This window comes from Thermobia domestica, chromosome 2, assembly GCF_964235325.1.
Source record: "Thermobia domestica chromosome 2, izTheDome1.hap1.1, whole genome shotgun sequence".
In the NCBI taxonomy this organism is placed as follows: Eukaryota; Metazoa; Arthropoda; class Insecta; order Zygentoma; family Lepismatidae; genus Thermobia; species Thermobia domestica.
This window is the reverse complement of record NC_137455.1, coordinates 81569076-81584526: the sequence shown is the minus strand read 5'-3', so window position 1 is coordinate 81584526 and position 15451 is coordinate 81569076. Positions and strand designations below refer to the sequence as shown.

Here is a 15451-nt window from a genome sequence, read left to right as displayed (position 1 = left end):
GGAAACCAATTCAGTTTTCCAATAGTAGATTCTATCTTTTCCCTTAACCCTCTATTGAATTCAAAGTGGTTCAGATTACCGATTTCTAGTTTCAACATTTATTGCCATAGAACAAAATTGGTAATAGATAGCAACATGAGCTTTTCTTCAATCGATTCAGGGTCATAAAAGTACATACCATCACAACTGACAGTACTCTACCAAAATCAGAAGTAGTAGAAATTTACTAATACTTCCGGTTTTCAGTACTTATTTCCCTAGAGCAAAAACTGTAAGAGACATCGAGATGCAGTTTTCTGCAATCAATTCGGCTTCCTAAGAATAGATTCTACTTCCTCTCTTAACCCTTTATTTGAATCCGGTAATGGTTGGGATTAACTATTTCTGGTTTTAACCTTTATCATCATAAAACAAAAACAGTTAGGCGTATCGAGTAATGGATATGAATTTAGCAGTCCGGTGGAACAGATTCTATCTTTGATCTTATTAATCTATTGCAACCAATAGTCATACGTAGTTGTCATACTTCAAGTTTAAGTATTGAATTTCCATAGATTGGAAGTCTATTATAGTTTCACCCTATGAAATGAAACTCACTTTTTACTTGAATAAAATTTGAGCTGAATTTTCAGTTACTATGATCAATATGTAGATATGAATGTAACACGAACTAAATAATGATAGAGTTGTTATATTGCGACAAGTTTCAACATGCCAATTAGGGTAACTAATAAAAGTAATAATTGAAGAATCTCTTCTGGAATAATACAAGCTTCACAAACGTAAGACCAAGTTAGGAAGGTGTCTGAGTTAACGAGTTTTGTTTATTTGTGAAACTTTCGCGTCAACTATTCAGCATACGACTGTAAAAGAGATCGACCTACAAGTCATGGTGGGACCTGTAGCGATAGATCTAGGTCGGAGCAGGGGGACCTAGCCCCCCCCCCCCCAAAGTTTTTGATGAACAAAAATAATTGAAATATTGAAAGTTTATAGTAAGTATTGCTTTTATTCTTTATTGGATAATTTTTGAAACGTTAGATATTCCTAATTCCTATTAACGAAGTGTGTAAACGGATTTTAAATAGACTCATGATATACCTATCATAGTTCTGGCTGCCTCCTCCCCAGTTTCTACTTTCTAGATCCGCCACTGGGAATCTGAACCACCATACTACGTCTAAAGCTCTTTCACTGGGAATAAAACCCGGGACCATGTTCACCAAAGTCGCGCGTGCTTGCCTCTGGACCACCAAGAAGGACTTTTAATGATAGAACAAGTTTTAATGTTATTTTAGTTATCCTGGTGTTAGTAAAACGCAGATTGGGAACTGGAAAAAGTAAAATCTTTAATTTAACATTATACAGATATCACCTTTAGAATATAGGAAACGGATGATTAACGAAAGTGAATATTCCTCATATGAAAAATAAGGTTTGGGTACAAAACCTCGCGGCCAGAACCTCGCGGCGACAATCTCGCGGACCAAAACCTCGCCTGGCCAAAACCTCGCCTCCCAAAACCTCGCGGCCCAAAATCTCGCCGGGCCGAAACCTCGCCTGGCCAAAACCTCGCCGCCCAAAACCTCGCGGGACAAAATCTCGCCGGGCCAAAACCCCGCCTGGCCAAAACCTCGCCGCCCAAAACGTCGCGGGCCAAAATCTCGCGGGGCCAAAACCTCGCCTGGCCAAAACCTCGCGGGCCAAAATCTCGCCGGGCCAAAACCTCGCCTTGCCAAAACCTCGCGCCCCAAAATATCGCCATACCCAAAATCTCCCCTGACCAAAATGTAAATGTTCCAACAGATGATAAGGATGACGGTATAAAAGACGCTGTTTCAGAAAAAGTATCACGGGTATTTGACCAAGTCCCGCGATACCATATGAAAATTCTGTTTCTGTATTAGAGGATTTCAATGTGAAGATAGAGCGACAGGACGTTTTTAAACTGGTTATAGGGAAAGAAAGGCTGCATAAGGAAAGTAATGACAACTAACAGGGTTAGTTTCGTGAACTTTGGAACAAGCAAAAACTTAAAATTTCAACGAAGATCTAATAATATTTATAAAAGTATGAAATAATATATGAGTTTTTACGACGTCCCTTGATTATGTCCTGTAGGTTAAAGGAGACGTAGATGACCAGGATGAAGGAAATGATGGAATAAAGAAAGTGGGAGGAAACGGGAATAACCCGAGAAAGCCCACGCACACGATGTTTTGTATCTTCTTCTTCTCCTCCTCCTCCTCCTCCTTCTTCTTCTTCTTCTTCTTCTTCTTCTTCTTCTTATTATTATTATTATTATTATTATTATTATTATTATTATTATTATTATTATTATTATTATTATTATTATTATTATTTCTAATGTGAAATTGCATATTAACAAACTCATTGGGTAAATTTTAAAGAAAAGTTTCATTCGAGGCGAGGTTTTGGCCACGCGATGTTTTGGGTGGCGAGGTTTTGGCCCGGCGAGATTTTGGGCGGCGAGGTTTTGGCAAGGCGAGGTTTTGGCCACGCGAGGTTTCGGGCGGCGAGGTTTTGGCCCGGCGAGATTTTGTCCCGCGAGGTTTTGGGCGGCGAGGTTTTGGCCAAGCGAGGTTTTGGCCCGGCGAGATTTTGTCCCGCGAGGTTTTGGCCGGCGAGATTTTGGGCGGCGATGTTTCGGCCGCGAGATTTTGTCCGTATCCCGAATAATAATAATAATAATAATAATAATAATAATAATAATAATAATAATAATAATAATAATAATAATAATAATAATAATAATAATAGACTGAGAATTTGAGGTGAAACGGGATAAAACCTACAGATATGATAATGTCTATCACAAGTTCATTTCTGCAGGGATTGAATCAGGACCCACAGAATTAGAAATAAATACTGAGTCGCTGTTACTCTTGTTGAGAACTGAAGTTTTATCGCATAAAGAGGATCAATTCAACAAGTTAACGAAAATAGATTTCTAAGGTTGACGTTCGTAGTGGAATCAAGTAATTGAGTTGATAAGATGACGTTGAGTATCGCTGTATGTGAAGCCCTTACTCGTTATTACAAATCGTCACGCTTTCGACCGCCAAACAATTTAACTTTCTCCCTCTCTCTCTCTCTCTCTTTCGATCTCTCGCGGCCCTCTACCTATGTTTTCTATACTGTTCAATATTTCAACCGTTCAAAGGACCATTGACCTATAATGACCTAATAAAAATGTATGGAAAAAGAAACCTATTTCGCAATGGATGAATGTCTCGTAAGGCAAGAGAAGTTATTTCATTGCTCCTGAAGGACAAACACCTCACAAGCTACACGGATGCTGCGGCTCTTGCGCACTTTATCTCTACTGCAGGATAGCCAACCTAGTTAAGATTTTAATAGTTTAATTCATCAAAAGAAATACTCGTAGTCTAGCAAATATTAACAGTATAAGTTTCACTTTTTATCCTTCTTCATCTCTGTTCTCAGTGTCCTTTCCGAAAAAAAATAAAAATTGTGGTATTTTTGTATAAAAAGAATCAAGAAAGAGGCGGAAGTAGAGTGTGCTTTCTTACAACTATAAAATACTTATAGTTCGATAACAAAGGTAATTTCAGAATTTTGAGTAATTTCTATTTTTCTCTCAAACTAGCACTCCAAGTTCAACAATACATTTATATATATTGTCTATAACTCATCAATAACTCACAACTTTTATTGATTCAGTAGTAACTAAGTTAAGATTATACTAAAATATACTCAACATTTCAATTGAGTTGATTTTAGTTTAGCGTCCCGTTCAGCAGCGAGGCTATATGAGACGTGGACCTACTGATTAACGTGGAATCCGAACCACATGAGCTCCCGCCGGGAATCGAACCCGGGTCTCCCACGCCAAAGGCGCGTACGCTAACCGCTTAGCCACGAGGGAGCTCACTCAACATTTCAAAAGTATTATCAAATCCAAAATAGAATATTTTCTTGAAAATCTACACATTACTTTCTGCTTACACGACTAAAATTTGACGAATATATATATATATATATATATATATATATATATATATATATATATATATATATATATATATATATATATATATATATATATATATATATGTGTGTGTGTGTGTGTGTGTGTGTGTGTGTGTGTGTGTGAGTGAAGAAAACGAATCAACATTTTTTTTCTTAGATGAATATACATATATCATGTTCAGGCGCGCATCCAGAAATTTTTGTTGGGAGGGTTCAAGCTTTGATGGAGGTCCAAGCAACATATATTACTCTGCACCCAAAAAGACTATAAGTAATTGTAAAATATTTGCACCTATACTTTCAGAAAAGAAAATGATACAACTAGATTATATGTTAAAGAAAAAGTGTACAGATGAAATGTAAGATCAAATTTTCATGATCATCAATTATTTCCTTGTTATAAACGTATAGTTCTATTGAGAAAGTATACAAATATATGTTGAGTTAGAAAGTTTAGGGGGTCCGGAGCGGGAGGACTCCATCCCTTGTGTGACCCTGATCACGTTACGAAGTTTTGCGTTCGTATTTAGAATGTTCAATTCTCTTTAAGTTTCAATTAGAAAAACAAGTTTGTGAAATAAAAGTAAGTAAGCAGATGGCAACGCTGTTCAGCGGCTTCTTTGCCCCGTGTTTAAACGGCTGCATGTGTGTAACAAGAAGCGAACTATTCGACGGGACTCAGGACGGGCAACGAACAAACGAGCGTCCTTAGGTAACTGGTGGGCTGTAACGCGTGCGCGACCCTCGTTCCGCGTAGGGTGATAGAGAGATATAAACACCAGGATTTGAACTAAAAATCTCCTTATTTCGAGAGGAAACAAAATTTGTATTTGAAACTGCGGCTTCAGTTAGGAGCATCACAGCTTTTCCCCATTCACACCCCGTTACAACAAAGCTTCGGATTTGTTTGAGAAAGAGGAGATCAAACAAAAAAACAAACTTGCATTTAACTTATTTAGGATTGTTTAGCGTCTACTAAGATTCAGGTAAGCTAACATTCGATATATATACATTTATATAAAAGTTTTTTTTATGAATACGTTAAATTGTTGTAAACTGTAACGAAAGATTCCTTCTCTATATATGTGTTTTTTCTTAACTTTTTCTCTCGTTTTTTCAGATATTTTATTTACTGAGCAGAACAATGACTTTGTTTGATATTACGTATTCGTTAACATTTCTTACTCTGTTACCAGCCTTCCCGCTAGCCTAGTCGCTAGCGCGCTCACTTGCGACATTAGGGTTCCCCGGTTCGATTCCCGGTGAAGAACCTTGAAATTTCAAGGTATCATAATGGTTCGGATTCCACCTTAAGCCGTAGATTCAAGTCTTATATACCATTGGTGCTTAAAAGTGAAGCTAAATTCCAACCAACCAATTTATTAGTAGATACCAGTGGCGAATCTAGCCCGGGGGATAGGCTTCCTCAATTTCCTGACTGACAAAAATAAGATAATCTATTATTTATATATATTTTTAAAAAGTTTAAACTTATGATATACGTATCATAGCCTCCGTTCTGACTGCCCCCTCCAGTTTTTGCCTTCTTGGTCCGCCACTATAGTGATTACAGCTGAAGATTCTTCCCTCCGGGGGAAATATAGTATCAGAATAATAAAAAGAAACTTAATTTCTCTTCCGGTAATCGATAATCATGTAATAAGGCTGCAAATGATTGTATTAATTTAAAAACTGCTTTCGGGAGTATCCAAAGGATAAGCACACCTCTATTTTAGTGTTTTCTTTAGAATAGTCGTCCTTTTTTGGATTCAGTATCAAGGCTATACTAAACGTAAACCTACAGTGTAAGATGGCAATCAAATTTTATGATCTTCTGTCAGATATTGAAACCGGGTCAGCTGTATTAAAGAAGAGAATATTGTTATCTTAAACTCATGGGAGTAGCTCGCGGAAGCTTATTACTCAAAGCGTACACTTCTTATAATGACGTTTCCACTATTTGTTAGAAAAGTAAATCTAACGGTATTATATCATAATTTATGCAATGCAAACATTCTAATACAATTTGCTCTTCAGAATAATAACTTCTTTTAAGGAAAATATAAAATATTATTCTCATTTTAATGTCTATTAATAACTTTAAAGAATATATTGCACACGGAGATGTGTAATTTGCACGGATTCCATTCAGTTTTTATTTTATTCGAACTGACGCTTCAAAAGTTGGCGCGTCAAACCCTGATAAGAACATAACAAAGAACACGCGAATCTAAAAGCTAATGAACTTTTGGTAGTAAGAAAGGCTACATATTCTTTAATCATAAGCTGTACAGGTTTCATGGAAGTTTTTAATAAAAATATCATGGACTTTAAACGTTACAGTGCGTTGAAGTCACCATGTCACCGTCGTTACTGCAAAAATGTTAACGAATTGATTCAACTAACGAATTCGGTCGAGATAATCGCTCTAGCTATCTAGCTATTCTAAAAGAAAACAAAATTCAAAAATTCGTTTTCGTTTAAGAATTATCGTGTGGAGTAACGAGCGGACGTACTAACATTAGAATCTTATAAGGAAAACTTATCTTGACCTTAATAAAACACTGATGGAATATCAAAATTTTTATTTATATTTTCTGTCTGTATATTGTCTGTAATATTTATTTCAAAGAATTAATGTTCATTGTAGAGCAGTAAGAAATGTGGGAAGAAGACAACGAGAATTTTCCTTAATTGGCATAATCAAAGTATTTATCATGTAGGCCAACGAACCCCTAGAGAATAATGTCAGAGTGGACAAATTGAGCTTCATTAAGATTTAGTTTTTTTTTAATTTTTTTCACCAACTAATTAATTAATTACTATTTATTTGTACCGTTTATCGGAGAACACTCATAGTGTAAATATTTCATTTAAAGGAAACATTCGAGAGAAGAGGAAACGGAAAATTTCGTAAACACTGTCCTCCGATAAAAAAAAAATGAATGTGTAATATATTCCGAAGTTTTCTTTCTGTCTGTGATTACGTTAGGTCCGTAGGGATTGCTCAGTTCTGACACAAAAGAACACTGACTCGTTACTTGCCCATATAAGTTATGGTGGGCTACATTATGTCTGTTGTGAGTTTTATTGAGATTCTGCCGTTTGCTCATATATTCTTGTTTTACCAATTATTCCATAACCACACACTTTCATAAATTATCTTCATTAGCTCAAACTGTGTAAACATGGGAAGTTATACTAAAAAAAAAATCATTTTCTTTCTTTTCTATTTGGGGTTCTATATTTTCATTTGTCAGAACTTGAACTGAGAAGATGCCTTTAATGGCGAAATAGTTAGTGTTCACCTTTAGTACAAGAAAGTTCGTTTTGATTCCCGGCTTAAGTTCATATATATCGAAATCGATTTTGAATCGAAGATCCATATCTGACATATTTTGTGCTGGAAAAGGGCGGTAAACTTATTAAAATGAATGAGAACAATTATTGATGAATACAAGCGGTCCCTACTTTCTTTCTGCCCGGCTCCAGGTTGAATCTGGAGGGAGTGTCTGTAATTTGAATTGGGGCACTGCTTACTGGTAGAGCGCTTACCTCTTGCTCGTGGGGTTCTCGCTCGATTTCCGGCAAAGTAAGTTTCTGGTGGACAACATTGTGTCCATGTGTTTTATCGGGTACACTCTTTTTCTCCCCTGAGCTCCCTCGTGGCTAAGCGGTTAGCGTACGCACCTTTGACGTGGGAGACCGGCTTCGATTCCCAGCGGGAGCTCATGTGGTTCAGATTCCACGTTAACCAGTAGGACCACGTCTTATAGTCCCTCGCTTAAAGGAACGCTAAACTAAAAACAAAATCTTTTTCTCCCACCTTCGCATTCCACCAATTCTTCCACCATCATTTCCTTCTCTTAATCATCGTCTGCCTTAGCCTAAAGGGCATAATTGTGGAATATTAAATGATTTTTTAAATTTTTTTTTTGGGGGGGGAACTCTGAATCACGTGTCAAACTACTGTCAAATTCCATTGTTTGTCACTCTTCATATAGATATATTATGGGAAAGATACCCTAAGTTCAATATTTAAACAAAATGTAATTCGATATTGTCATAGGTTTTTGACCTATACAAATTTCTTTATAAGCTAATTATACTAAAATAATTCTAAAAGAACACCAAGCTCGCAATAAAGACAAATAAATTCATCAGTAAATGTAATATTTTTAGTTTAACGTTCCACATTTATGCACCGAAGCTAAGGGAGACGGTGCTGATGAGATGAATGATAAAGATGGGACTACTAAAGTGGGAGGAAACAGGAGAACCCTCAGAAAACTCACGTACATGGACATTGTTCTCTACACAACCCATTTGGTGGGAGCTATAAGTAAATATGTCTGTCCAATGTTATCGGAAGAGCAGCGAAATTGATAAGGTAATATCTTACTTAATGAAATGTACTTACTGTACATGTGGGTTTCGAGCACAAGGGAATCAAGTCAAAATATGAACGTTGGGAGAAAAAGTATGTATATACATTATACATTACCATAAATACAAAATCTTGTATGCATATACATTATACAAAACTCTGATTTTTACATTACAAGAGTTATTTGCAATATTTGGACATGAATTTTTTAAGCTCTGAAAGAAGCTTCAGACAGAAATCTTAAGGATGTAATATGTTCAAAATTCCCAAAAATTCACTCAATAATAATAAATTCAGTACCAGAAGAGATAATTTTGAATTCTAGTTCATCGTTGTTTCACTTTTCAGAGTTGGAAACTATGCTATGGATAAATATCGAAAGCCTTAGAAAACGAATATGCTCGTCCGTCTGTTATCCGTTGTTTGTCAACAGCTATGCTAGCTAAAACGTTCAGAGATATCGAGAAGTTTTCTAACACTGATTCAGTGTCTCAAGGATAGATTCCATTTACTCTAATAGCATTCTACTCAAACCAAAGGTTGTTAAAATCAAACGTTCCTGCTGATCGCCATCTCTCACATCGTTGCTGATCACCATAGTACAAAAACTATATAACAAAATATATAACAATAAATTGGTTTTTTAAAATTGATTCAGAGTCTTAAGAACTGACTTAATCTTCACCTGTATCTCTCTATTAAGACCGGAACCAGTAGAAATCTACTATTTTTAACTTGCCCTCTATCACAACCGGAAGTTATAAATCTGTTTAATTATAGAATTCACACAGTTTGGAAGTCTACTGTAGTTTTACAACTGTGAAACGAAATTCACATGTTTCCCTTATATTATCCTAATTTTTATTTTTTTCTTTGCAAGTAACGTAAAAGAATGATCAATAATATAATTCTGGGAACTGAAATAATTATAAAGTACTATTATAAACTAATACTCCTTTTCAAGGCCTTCCATGCAAAATATGGTGGGCTCGGGAATTAATGAATTCTTAAACCTTTCTCACCTGGAAGAATTAGAATTTCCTAATAGTTTTATTGAATAAAATTTTATGTTAGTGTAAATGCCCTTTCGAATTTTCCGGCATCTATCTGATACTGTATTTTATTCACTGAAATTATTATTATTATTATTATTATTATTATCATTATTATTATCATTATCATTATTATTATTGTTGTTGTTGTTAATTAGAAAAGTGATATGAACTATAAAGAGCAATCTTTATTTGCAGGAAATCAACGGTAATGTCTATTAATCATTTATGTTTTAAGAATAAAATATGCAAAGGAATATCTAGCTTTGTAAAAAATTTCGTGTTACGATTGAAATTGGCGTCGGAAACGTGAAAGAAACCCTTTAAATTTAAGATTTCAACAAATGTCTTTGTTTCATGGTTTTTACCTATTTAAACAGTTGATATTAGATGTCCATTTGTTCATTTGTTTCTTCGTATGTACAGAGTTATAGAGTTCATCACATGGGCCATTTACCCTTTCATTGCGTAAGTGGCTTTTTGTCGATGGAAAGAAAATTTCCCTACCAGCGAATATCGACTAAAGTCAATGTTTAAAAAAAAATTGTCCGTATATTGGGCCTGTCGAGAGTAGTCGCCAAAGATGTTCTGTGCAGTCTTTTGCGTTCTATTGTTTATCTCACTGTCACGACGATCCTATTCCAGAAGTTCTTTCACTTTATTCACGTTGTCCGGGGTTAGGTTTGCCAACCGTCCGGTATTTTACCGGACAGTTCGGTGTTTGACTTCCTTGTCCGGTGTTCGATACGACCTCAAAACTAGACGTTGAATGTTCGGCAATTTTTCTTCTTACTAATCCTATTTTCTGTTCTATTCATTTTAGAGTGACTAAAGCAACCGTTTGTCAATGAACATGGTTAAAGCAGAGCTTATAATTCGATTTGATATCGATTTGTTGTGCGCGGAATTTTACTGAACTTATCAAAACTGCTAAAGGTCAACAAAAATACATTTTCAAGAGCGCAGCTAGCACTGCTTCATTTTCAACTGCAGGGTGTCCAATATACAATGCAACCCGGAAAGGTAGAACTTTTGAACCTGAAACGATACACAAATAATGGTTATACCAAAATAAAGCTTTGTTCATGCATATATTTTTAAAGTAAGAAGCAACGATTAAAGTACACTAGGAACCTCACGGTGTTGCCAGATGCAACAGAAGGTGTAATTTTTTCTTTTGCAAAACATGTAAATTGACTCATAACTCATACGTATGAATGTTCTGTCATTAATTTTCAGTTTGTTTAGTTGGAGGAGCTTGTAAATTATGGAGCAGAGAAAAGATTTTTTCATTTCCACCGATAACTAATCGGATGAGGCCTCTATAAGGGGGAACTAGGGAAATCGTAGTTTTCATACATTATCACTCTGAATTGGCAATATTGCTGATGTTTCAGTGCATCAAAAGGTGTGTTAAGGATCTGCCTATGCAATTCCTGAAAATAATGAAAAGGAGGCTTTGAAATTATCATGATAAAACTTTTACCTACATGCACCCGGCAACACTGCTATTCATTTCTATGGGGCTACTTAAAGCAAGAGATATACAAGAATATATTCTCGAACTATACAGACCTGAAAACGAACATTCACAGTGCCATTGAGAACATTAATACTTCTACTCTTCGTAAAGTTGCTGCCAACATTGTGAAACGTGTGAACCAGTGTTTGAATCAAAACAAGAGGCACTTCCAGAAGCGCTATAGAGATGATAACTCATTTCGTGATAGTATCAGTGTTGCTGGGTGCATGCAAGTAAAAGTTTTATCATGATAATTTCAAAGTTTCTTTTTCATTGTTTTCCGGAATTGCATAGACATACCCGTAACACATCTTTTGATGCACTGAAACATCATCAATGTTGCCAATTCAGAGTGTTAATTTATGAAAAGTACGATTTTCCTAGTTTCCCCTTACAGAGGCCTCATCCAATTAGTTATCGGTGGAAATGAAAAATTCTTTTTACTGCTTCATAGATTACAAGTTACTCCAAGTAAACAAACTGAAAATTAATGACAGAACATTCATACGTATGAGTTATGAGTCAATTTACATGTTTTGCAAAAGAAAAAAATTACACCTTCTGTTGCATCTGGCAACACCGTGAGGTTCCTAGTGTACTTTAATCGTTGCTTCTTACTTTAAAAATATATGCATGAACAAAGCTTTATTTTGGTATAACCATTATTTGTGTATCGCTTCAGGTTCATAAGTTCTTATACATTGGAAAACCTGTAGATTTTCCAATTAAATAATTCATCCAAATCCAGTAAAAGTATGTGGGCATGTTAGAATACATTACCAGCCCCAGCAAAACTGGCAATACTTATTTTTCAAGTATATTTTATGCATGCCATAATTATATTGCCAATTATATTTACTCTTCTGTTTTAAATACGATGTATTCTTGATGGTAGACTACAAAAACTCATGTGCCGACTCTAACAAATGCTTGAAAACTAACTGAAGTCATGGGCGCCCATAAAGGGGGCAAGGGGGCGCTTGCCCCCCTAAGGGAAAATCGTGCTTAGGAATATCGAAAGCCCAATAGAATTTTTACATTAGTAATAGCAAAATTTGAAACTATATTTGAAACCTCGCTTTTATTTCCCCCACTTGGAAACCACAACATGGGCGCGCCTTGACTGAAGTTATTAAATTCGAACTCAAAATTGCTCAATTTATGTGAAATAACCACTTTCAGGTTGTTCACACTTCGACAAACAATAATGTCACAATGTTAAGAGTATACATACTCCAGGAGGGTGTAGGGAATTTCGATTTTCAAAACTTGGCAACCCTATCTATGGGGAATGCAGTTGCCGGCCGGTCAGAACACGAGGCGTCTTCCACGGTATTCCGCCCTTCCAGAAAGTTATTAACCATTCATAAATGTGATATGTTCTTCGTAAATTGTTGTCAGCATTTTATGAGTCTCTGCGGCTAATTTTCCAAGTTTGAAACGGAACAGCTTATTCGTTCACTGCTCCATTTTTCTATTCACACACGATAACCAGTGCCGCCGCTTGGGAACTTGTCCAAGTATGTCGACTTGATTGGCGGGATGAGGCGGTAGCGTACTCTGACGACCATGAGCATTATGACGTCATTCACCGAACTTTCTGGATAGCGACAGTGTTCGTAGTTTGAGGGAAATTTCCCTAATCTAGGGGAAAGGGGAAAAAAGGAATTTTTTTCGATAATATGTGAAAATCCAGGGAATTTTTTGGGCTGACTAATTGACCAATATAAATGCACAAATTTTCTTTGTTCTTCAGAAATAAACCAGGTTCAAAGTAGCATGATTTGCAGTCATTGTTGCTTGTATTTGTGTGTCTTTTTAGTAAAAGAAAAAAGTGAAGGAAAAACGGAAGCAAAAAGCAAATGAATAAAGCAAATGTGGTTGGCACTTCGTTTAATATATATATATATATATATATATATATATATATATATATATATATTAATCTTATCACATAATTTCTCTCATAGGAATTAGACACTCAATGATTTAGGGAAAACTTTGTAAGAAAAGGGAAATCTTTGTATCAGTCGAGGGAATTTTTTAAAGAAAACCTACGAACACTGGATAGAGATTGTATTACATCTATGTCAAACAGCAAATATAATTTTGAGTATAAAAGTCAATGTGAAAACTGTTTAATATAAATTATTTACACGCAGAAATGTCCGTTAAGGATGAATAAGTTTATACAAAATCTTTAAAAGTAAAGTAATGCGTTGACGAGCAATGATTTTGGCTTCGGCCATATCGATTCTTGAGCCAGCTGACATACTTGCATTTGGATTGGGAAGAATAATGTATACATAAAATATTTAAAAGTAAAGAAAAGCCTGAAATACACTGGTGTGCAAAACTTAAGGACGAAAGTAAGTCTTTTATGTTGTTTTACTCTCAAGTTGCATAGATCAATGAAACCAGAACCATACGTAGAAAATTGTGCTAGATTATAATACAGGAAATAACAGGAGGAAACATGTGATTAAAAGCAAAAATGACAGCTTTATACAGAAACAATAATTTACACTGAAGTCACTGCAATCCATGATTGTCCCTATGCCATTTCATAAGGAGTAAAATGGTCTTTTAAAAGGTGTGTGGTTATCACAGACAGAGGTGCATGTTCTGTAACGCACTCCCTTGTTGCTCACAAGGTTCCTAATGAGTTCTTGTGGTATGAATCTCCATTCCTTCACCAGCGCTGTTGACAATTGCTGGATGATGCTTGGTGCATCTAGACGGGCTGTAATATGTCTCCTGTAGCATCCCACATGTATCCGACAGGATTAACGTTGGAGGAATCGGCAGACCAGTCCTTGTCGAATATCCTCTCGATCCATGAGCTCAGTTACGTACTACGCTGCTCGATGCGGTCGCGCATTACCATCCATAAAGATGAAATCGTGACTGTGCACGTCTCAAAAGACGCATGTGGGGAATCAGTAGAGTGCCATAGAAACGTTGGCCGTTCAATGTACCATGTTAAAAAAATTTGGAAGTCGGTATGTCCTCGCAACATTATGCCACATCACACAAGGATAATTTGATCAGGAAAATTATCATGTTGGACAATGTTCCTGGGTTCATTGCGTATTCCACCTCTCACCAGATCCAGTGTACGTCCAGAATCACTACTCGGTTTGGGTACAAAACCTCGCGGCCAGAACCTCGCGGCGACAACCTCGCGGACCAAAACCCCGCTTGGCCAAAACCTCGCCTCCCAAAACCTCGCGGCCCAAAGTCTCGCCGGGCCGGAACCTCGCGGCCCAAAACCTCGCGGGACAAAATCTCGCCACCCAAAACCTCGCGGGCCAAAATCTCGCCGGGCCAAAACCTCGTCTTCCAAAACCTCGCGCCCCAAAATATCGCCATACCCAAAATCTCGCCTGGTCTAAATTAAGTGAGACGTAGTGTACTATTTCTTCAATGTAGAATGTTCTATATATTACTATATGTATATATTTAGTAATAACACATAATTACATTAAAATAATGACAAGAAAAATTCTAACGCATGCTTTGGAAATCTATATATATATAAAATTAAATGACTATGTTTGTTACATTACACTTCTTGAGCCATCCTACCGATCTCAATCAAATTTTCAACATAGATGAGGTTCGAGCGTAGGATGTCTTTTAAAATTTCACTTTATCGGCACAACAAAAGGGAGGGGGAGGGATATATATATATATATATATATATATATATATATATATATATATATATATATATATATATATATATATATATATATATACAGAGCCGTAGGTAGAGATTTCGACGCCAAGGGCGAAGTAGAATTCGGCGCTCCTACTCTCACCACACCAAGCTCTTCCTTCCTTTTTTTTTTTTTACTTATAAGAAAAGCAGCAGATATTGTTATACTACACTGAATTTTTATTAACCTGCAGGCGAGATTTTGGCCCACGAGGTTTTGGCCACACGATGTTTTGGGTGGCGAGGTTTTGGCCCGGCGAGATTTTGGGCGCCGAGGTTTTGGCCCGGCGAGATTTTGGGCGCCGAGGTTTCGGCCGCGAGATTTTGTCCGTATTTTTCTCTACTCAAACTGAATCTAGTCTTATCAGAGAAGAGAATGCGACCCACTCCTACTCAGTCGAGTCCTGATGTTCTTGGCAACACCGCAAAGGCTGTCGCCGATGTATGTATGTGTCAACGGGACATAACGTAATCGCCGCCGGACAAGATGCCATACCATATAATGTTAATATGGCACTGTAAAGCGTGAATTTGCGAGCCTTGCAGTCCTGTTAGATGTGTTTGTAATTGCACCCACTTCTTGACGTCGGTCACTTCTTGACTGTTGCACAATGTAGTGATCATCTGCTGCTGTAGTTAGTCGTGGTCCACCAGCACCTCTTCTTCGCACAGTATTATCTGTGACTCTGAGTTAGAGACCTGCACGGGCCGAATTTTTCGGCCCGAGCCCAATCCAGCCCAAACGTATCTAGGCC

General features: G+C 36.7%; 1 protein-coding gene across 1 annotated transcript in view; it reads left to right on the top strand.

The window, feature by feature from the left end:
• Nucleotides 1–4673: 4673 nt before the first annotated feature.
• Nucleotides 4674–15451, top strand: part of LOC145679694 (uncharacterized) — a 167182-nt gene continuing 156404 nt past the window's right edge. The window contains exon 1 of the mRNA XM_081750268.1: nucleotides 4674–5000. The gene's annotated coding sequence lies outside the window, so the exon portion shown is untranslated. The remainder of the gene's footprint in view (nucleotides 5001–15451) is intronic.